Source organism: Chaetodon auriga, chromosome 4, assembly GCF_051107435.1.
Source record: "Chaetodon auriga isolate fChaAug3 chromosome 4, fChaAug3.hap1, whole genome shotgun sequence".
In the NCBI taxonomy this organism is placed as follows: Eukaryota; Metazoa; Chordata; class Actinopteri; order Chaetodontiformes; family Chaetodontidae; genus Chaetodon; species Chaetodon auriga.
In genome coordinates this window covers 10,916,820-10,925,717 of record NC_135077.1, presented here as the reverse complement: position 1 = coordinate 10,925,717, position 8,898 = coordinate 10,916,820, and positions in this window count along the sequence as shown.

Genomic DNA, 8,898 nt, shown 5'->3' with positions numbered 1-8,898 from the left:
TTCTTCTTCTTCTTCTTCTTTCTTCTTCTAGTTTAGCATTAATGGCGCCTTCACAAATGTGCAGGTGACCCATGCCATGTGCACGAACTACTGTGTTCACAGACGATGGTTTTTGGAAGTGTTCCTGAGCCCATGCAGTGATGTCCACTACAGAATCGTGTCTGTTTTCAATGCAGTGCCGTCTGAGGCCCGAAGATCACGTCCGTCCAGTATTGGTTTTCGGCCTCGTCCCTCAGAAACAGAAATTTCTTCTGATTCTCTGAATCTTTTAATGAGACTATGTACTGTAGACAATGAAATCACAAAATTCTTTGCAATTCTACATTGAGAAACATTATTCTTAAGTTGTTGCACTATTTGCCAGCACAGTCTGTCACAGAGTGGTGAACCCCTCCCCATCTTTACTTCAGAAAGACTCCTCCTCTCTGGGAGGCTCTTTTTATACCCCATCATGTTCTCACCTGTTGCCAGTTAACCTGATTCACTGTGAGATGTTCCACCAGCTGTTTTCTTTCAGCATTTCACAGCTTTTCTAGTCTTTTGTTGCTACTGGCCCAACTCTTTTAAAACGTGTTGCTGACATCAAATTGTAAGGAGGAAGATATAATTTTCAAAACAATGAAATTTCTCGGTTTTAACATTTGCTCTGTTGTCTTTCAGTGTTTTGAAAATCATCACATTCTATTTCTTTTTACATTTTACACAGCATCCCATCTTTTTTTGGAAACGTGGTTGTAAGCATTAGTGGATCTTTATTTTTGTAAAAGTAGCAATACTGCAGTGTAAAAATCTTCTGTGGCAAGTAAAAGTCCTTCATTCAAACTCTTAAGAGGACAAAAGTTACAGAATAATGTATTCTAAATATTAATTATATTATGTATTATATAGAGCTATGATTACTGATTCATTGACACTGACATCACTTCAGTGTTGCAGCTGGTGAAGGTGGAGCTATTGGCCTCTGAAATGTGGTGGAATAAAGTAGCATAAAATGGAATATACTCAAGTAAAAGTACAATATGGCAAAATTGTACTTAGACACAGTATTTGCATGAGTGCAGTTTCATTCCACCACAGCTTATCAGGCACATATTATAAGAGGTGTAAAAGTTTTACAGCTGCAACTTACAATTATTTTCATTATGGATTGAATTTTTTTTTTTATTTTAAACGGATTTTGTTTTAGGATGAACTGATTATTGTTTTACCTATCACAATTTCCCATAGCCCAAGGTGTAAATTGTTTCTTTGGTCCAAGCAACAGTCCAAAACTCAAAGATAATGAATTTACAAATAATATCAAAAACAAGAAAAGCAGTAAATCAGCAAAACCTGGCAACCTGAAAGTTAATGGCTTTTTAATGGCTTAGAGCTGATCTGTAAAACTTTAAAGACATAAGCAAGAACAGCCTCAAATTACAACTTTTAAACCACTTATAATGAAAACATGGACCCTTAATATAAAGTGTGCACTCATTTGTAATAAACTGTAATAAACAGGTAAATGCTTCTGTGTGAGGCTGATGGTATTAAAAGAAAAAAAAACAGTCAAACTTGGTATTATACAAAGGCAGTTCCATTTCTTTATTGCATGTCAAATATCTGATTACATATGATCATTATATCAACATACAGCTATACCTGTCTGTTTCACCCAGTCACCTTTTGTGTGTGCGTGGGTGTGTGTGTGTGTGTGTGTGTGTGTGTGTGTGTGTGTGTGTGTGTGTGTGTGTGTGCGCGCGCGCTTCTGAAAGATTGATGACTGAGGGCTGGAAGATAAAGTTCCTGACGGTGCTGAAATTCAGCACTTCATTCTACTAAAACCATAGTGGCGAAAACGCTTTTTAACATAGCTTAATAATCAGAAGTATAATTAGCTGTTCGGCTGAAGCACATTATTACAGCATCAGTCGCTTGTGTGTGCGTTATAGATAGCTTCATCCTCATTCACCAGCTCATTCATTTACCTTAAACATTCTGCACTGTGGGTATGGAGCAGAAAGAGCTCGTGTTTGCCTGCGGGGAAGGTTTTGTAAAAAGGGGCTTGGGGGTTAACTCCCAACCGGCAAACAATTGAGAGAGGACAGATGCTTATCAGGCTGAGAAGATGGAGATAAAGAATTTAGTCCATTGTAATTATGCTGACACAAAGAAGTAGGTCTGTTTACATTGTAAACATACGCATGCACATGCCCATAAACTGAGGGGAATGCAAAGTAATTGGGGGGGGGGCGCGTTGGAGAGCAGAGCCGCGATGTGTGTTGTTAAAGACAAATGGATGTTTCTTCTCTCACAGTGATCCATTTGTCTATGCATCTGCCCTCCACATGCACACACACACACACACACACACACATTCACAGCCCTCAGTATCCCATTTCCTCAGCTATGCCCTGAGTCATCACAATATTGTTCTTTGCTATTGGCTACTGGGCCAGTCAGCCCTCCAATCCAGAAATGGCCTGTGTGTAGACTGGGAGTGTGTGTTAGTCGGTTAACTGGCTCGTGCCTTCACACTCGCTCATCATTTCTCTCTTTGCTAGTTTTCCCCTGCACACCATTTCTCTCTGTGTCACTCTCTCTTTTCTCCTCCTCAGTCTTCCTCTGCTATTCTCTTTCTCCCCGCCCTGTCCCTCCTTCTCCCCGTCCCTGCCTTTATCCCCTGCACCTCCTCCACCCTCCCACATATCAGGTGTGTTACCTGAGCTCCATATTAATAGTTAATCACCCTGGGACACCCAATCTACAGACCATGACAGAACTCTCCCGTGGAGAGCTGTGGTGGTCATGGTGTGTGTGTGTGTGTGTGTGTGTGTGTGTGTGTGAGAGAGAGAGAGAGAGAGAGAGAGAGAGAGAGAGTTAGAAAGAAAGAGAGGGTGGGGATGCTAAGATTCGCAAGAAGTGAAAAAAGGGCAAAGATGAGGAAGTAGAGGAAGTTTGGATCATGCAGGGCTCTGCATGATCCAAACAGAAGGCAAATGATCTGATGTATACCTTAGTTTTGGGGGGGCTGCAAATATATCATAAACTAGCTAAATAAATACTAAGTTCGTGCCTGCTTATGATAAATAAAACTGAATTAAACAGGGAATACAAAGCACTTGAAGCAACATGGCTTCATGATAAAATAAATGGGCTCATTTTTATTGCTCTGCTTCCATAAGTGTTCTGTTCTGCCCCCTAGTGGAAATATAATAGTATTACAAAAGAAATAACCAGATGTCAGCTCTTTCCCGTCTTTCACTCGTTAGACAAAAGATGTATGTTTTATTATTTAATATTATTATTGAGGTGATAACCGTCAGCAGCGCACAAACAGGAACTATCAGGCCTCAGAGTGTTTGTGGAGGCGGTTCTGTTTAACTGAACTGCTGAGAGGTGTTTCTATTTTTACTCAACCCTTATTGATATTGTATTAGAAACACATCTCAGTATGAATATAATTCAACATTTTTACTAGAACGGAAGGCTGGGAGGAGAAAACATTCAGTGAGAAAATGCATTTGGGATATGAAGGATGAGCGTTCGCTCACCAAAGGCCAGAAGTGAATTCTGCCCAGATGAGGAAGGTCATTTCTTGGTTGGGAAGCCAGGAGTCAGTGGTCACGACTGTGTGAAGTGATGACCGCTAGCACGAAAAGGAAAGGACAGCCAAGCATCTGGTAGTGGAATATGAATAAACCGGCTTATGTGTAGCTGCTGGAGAGCAGCCTGGAGGTCTGCAGGGCCAGATCCTCCCACAACTGCTCCAGGATAGCATACACAGCTGACCATAGAGGAGAGGAAGTTGAGATGGAAGAATTTTAGTAGGTTTAACAAGTGGAGCATGCAGCCTTCACGACAGAGCAACTTTGTTAACCTGTGACAGGAGCCGAGTAATGAGGGTGGTATAGTAATCCAGGAAGAAAATGACTACAATTTGAAGAAAGGGGGGTTGGACTAAATCCCCCATAAAGATGTGTCTGATACCTCGGATGTGGTGCTTAAACATGCAGGACCGGGTTGGAGTTGCAGTGACGTCTAGACTCATAACAAAAGTTCATTTTAGTATTCAGGCCAGTATTTTCAGGGAATAACAACTGTCTTTCTGTGGTATTCATACATATTTAGGCATCTAAAACCACAGGTGAGCAGTCAGAACATTTGCAGCAAACTTAGACATTTCACATTTCAAAACTTCCCCTTCACTTCAATGTGTATTAAACACTGTCAGTGTCGTATGAGCCGTTCAGGAGCTATCAATGGACACAGAGTTAGCAGTTAACCATGTAAAGCAGTAATGCAATCCACTACAGCAGCCATTAAATTAAACACCAACCAGTCTTATATCAATTTAATCAATCAACAGTTTTCATCATGTTCATATCTGAATCCAACCTAATGGTAATGTTTGAGGCTGTAATTAGAGATGTTGTATTAGATTGCATCATACGGAGTGGTACTTGTGTCCAATCATTTATGTAAATGGAACAAAACATTAGAAGCTAGAGAACCAACATGTTTTTGACACAGTATGAGCGAAAACATCATAAGGCTGCTTATATATAAATGTTCCAAGCTTCTTTGTGCCATCAACAACAATCATGTATTGTGTCTGTTTTTTAGACTGAAATTTAAATATGCACTTCACAGCATCTGTTCCAGTTGAGTAAAGTGTGTCTCACAGTCATGTTTCTGTTTAGTGTAATGTGTAATAATCACCACAAGGGGGAGAACAAACACCATCATCAAAATATCTGCAGCACGTTCCTATTGGTGAATTCAAAATATTCCAGTGACTCCACTCTTTCTGTTCCTCGTGTCTTATTTGTTTTGCTGTTTATTTCCTGACCCACACACAAAGCCTCTCTGTACGTCCTCCATCTTTAACATGTTTCATGTGACTCTGGCTCACCCAGATACAGATCAAAGACCTTCCTGACTTGAAACTTGGACTTTCAGTACATTTCCAATAGTGGGAGAACATGTGGAATAATATGCGAATGCTGCCTGAAATGTAAAACCACAGCTGGATGTCATTCAGCTATCATTTACCAGGCAGCTTTTTTTTTTCTCTCTCTCTCTCTCTCTTTGGAAAACAGACGTTTTCATTTCATAATAAATATAACAGTGACAGATGCATAATTTTGTGCTCTGTCGGTCACCGAAAAGACAGGTTCACCTTGTCATCCATCCATCCATCCATCAATTTTCTATATAATTTATCCTATTTTCTCCCACCTTCTCTCTCTCTCTCTCTCTCTCTCTCTCTCTCTCTCTCTCTCTTTACTTCCTTTCCTCATGCTCACTCACTGGCTCTGTAATCAGCCCTCTCAGCGATGGCCATTTTGTTTCTGTCCACCTTATCTTCTGTTTGCAGTTTCCCTCTCTGTCATTACTCTGCTATTAGCTTTTCATCCCGGGGCTAAAACACAGGACTCACGCTGACCTTATAGTCACAGCTATGCTAAAAATGTCTGCTTTGCAAGATAACACGCTCACCCACCACCCTCATCTCTGGCTTTCTCCATCTCTATTTCAAACACACACACACACACACACACACACACACACACACACACACACACACACAGCCATGTTCAAAACAAATCCACTCACACACGCCTACATATCCATGTACACACACTCCCACACATACAAAGTTCTGGACAACATCATGCAAACCCACAAAACATTTTCACACAAAACATTGTTTTCATTTCACAAAAATACCACAAAACAATTACCAGAGTTGAGGTGAAGCCAAGCAAACCTTAATGTTTCATTTCACTGAAGAAGAGATGACAAGAAATCCAATTAAAGATTTAGACACACCTGGGTCTCCCTCTAATTCGCTTTTTTTTTTATTGCCTTTCTTCTCACATCCCGATGGAAAGAGACAGAGGAGACCAAAGAGAGAGAGACAGAGAGAGCATCGTCTTAATATGATACTCCATTATTTCCAGCATGGTGATTTAATCATTCGCAATTCTGCTTGAGTGACACAAGAGCTGCACTGAACAGGAGGAAAACATCTCTAATAGTGGATGTGGAAGCTCCTGTCAACACACTGACATGTACTTTTGATCATGAACTAGGCCACTTAGCTTGAATCAAGGAAAGTCTTATTGCTACTTTTTTCAAGACATTTTGATGTGTCACAGAAGGAACAGATGTAAATAATACAATTAATGATGGCTGAGTCGCTTTCAGCAGCGTCAGTGGGCCTTTTTTTTTTGCCAAAGCAGGAAAAGAACAGGTGTGATTAATAACATTAATGGTGGCTGTATTCAGTTTAGGCGAGCCAGTTCTGGGGTTTGGTATTGTGCATGTTGGCTCCCTGGAGAGGCTTCCTGGGACATTTAATGGAACAGAGCCATTGTTAATGCCAGTCGTTCCACCTGTGCTTTTTCTGCTTTGCCTGCCTTTGCCTTTTCTGCTGTCAAAATGTTTGCTGTGAAAAAGTGCTGTTTGAGGGTCCTGGTGTTCCTTCATGCTGGCCCACTGCCTCACTGTCATGGCTTACTGGGACACTTTTATAGAGTGGAGCCATTGTTAACGTTATTAGGAAGATTGGTGCTTTTCCTGCTTTGATCAGTCAAAATGTCTTCTAGAAAAAAAGAGGCTGTGTTATTGCTATTTTCAACAATAGCAAGCTTTCTGGAACTTTGTGGAAACTTTACTGCGTCAACCTGACAGTGCCCCCGTGCACAAACTGACGTCTTTAAAGATAATCCAGTGTGGTGTGAAAGAACTGGACTGGCCCTCACAGATTCTTGACCTCAGCCTGGACAAACATCCTCATGAGGATCTGGAAGACTGACCTCAAGTACGTCCAGCCTCATTAATGTGGTTGTGAATGAATGGGAGCAAATCTCTGCAAAAATGGAACATGCTCAGAAGAGTGGAGGCCGTTACAGTGACATTTTAATGTTTATGGTTTTGGAGTGAGATGTTAAAGAGCCACATAAAGGTGACATGCTTGGGTGTCTAAATGCTTTTGGCCATATGCTTATGTATGGTAAAATGCAGAGTGGCACACTCATCGTCAGCTGTGATGATAGGGTATTGTGTGGTGTTTTTTTTTTTCCACAGCAGAATGCATTCCTTTGCTCACCCTAATTCTCTCTTGATGGATTTTGTACTCCCTTTTACCCCAAAACCCCCTCACCTCACCTCCCTCTTTCCTCTCATTTCCTCCCTCCCACCGTCTCAGTGAGCAGGTGCACAGTGACAGAGTCACTGGGCTGTGAAATCTCAGCTCCTTGAGACACGTTCCATGCCTCTCCAGTCCAAACACACACATACACACACACACACACACACACACACACACACAAAGACAGAAGCGCACACACTCACACATTACGTTGTTTTTATCCTGTTTTTCTTCACCCCCTTCCTTTCTCCACTTCTCCTTTCTCATCTTTTCTCTCTGCCTGTGTAGAGATTGAGTCAACAATGTGTGATGTTCATGAATTTACTTAGAGGAGAAAAAAGAACAAACTACACTGGGATGAAAAATCTATGCAGAGTTTCATTAGGCAACAGCAGACATCTGTGTGTGGCCATTTATGTGTGGATTTGTGTGTGTGTGTGTGTGTGTGTGTGTGTGTGTGTGTGTGTGTGTGTGTGTGTGTGCACTCTGTGTGTCTCTCCTGCATATGTCTCTGACCACATCTACATCTTTAATGTCTGAGACTGAATAATGTATGAACCCCCTGGGCTGGAAGACACACACACACACACACACACACACACACACACACACACACACACACACACCACCTCTTTTATCGCTTCCATCTGCACAAATGTCATAAAGAACAAGCTAACAGTAAATCATAAAAGGATGACCACGTCATCCACAGTCCTGCACACCACAATCTTCACAACTATCTTGTCATAACCAAGATTAGATCATCTGAGAGAACACAGCACGGCTGAAAGGAGACCAGCGCCTGCTGTTCTTTCACCCACAGTGGCTTCTGTGCCACCAACTTCCTGTTTACTTGCTGTACACTTCCTGTTGGAGTGAGGGCAGAACTCAGATTGCATATTTTGTGTTTGTCTCTACCTGTGTGTCCTTTTGCTGTTGACCATTTAGCATCTCAGTTATGCCCGCCACATGAAACACTCGTGTGTTTCTCTGATGCAGTCATGCATGCTTCATATTCTAATTTGACTTTCAAATATCTGCACACTGTCATCTTTTCCACATGCCCACACACACACACACACACACACACACACACACACACACACACACACACACACACACAATTGTCTTTTCTGCTGCCTCTTATGAAGATGAAGATGTGAAGCTGAGGTCAAGGTTTCTACAGCAACTGTGCATAATAATGCCTTGACCCACCTGACCGCTGTGGTATTAATACTCACACTTGCTCACCCTTTCCATGTTTGCAAGGTTTTTGCATTTTTACTTGCAGATCATTATTTTACTCTGTCCATCTCTTTATCAGAAAGATTGACAAATTAAAAGGAAAACCTCAGTAACTGAGTGGAGAAGCATTTGCAATGAATGCAGACGCTTCCATACAGGACACTGAGTGGTTTGATAAGCATAAAAATAATCACAATCTTCTACTATGGCCTTTGAAGTAAACAGATTTCAATTGAGCTGAACATCTATGTGAGATATTGATCTGACAGCAGTCAGATTTTTCCTTTAATTTGTCACCCCCTTGTGTGTCTATCTGTAGTGATAACACTGCAGTGGTATCCTGTTGTAGCCTGAAACAAAAAAAAAAACTTCAAATTCTTCCACTCCAAACACCCCCAATCCCACATAACTACTCTGAGGAAGAATGTTTTGGGACTTGGCATGTCCCAAAAAGGTCTACCCTAACAGAGAGCGGTTCCACCCACCTCTACAAATCATCCAGAGTGGGCCACTTA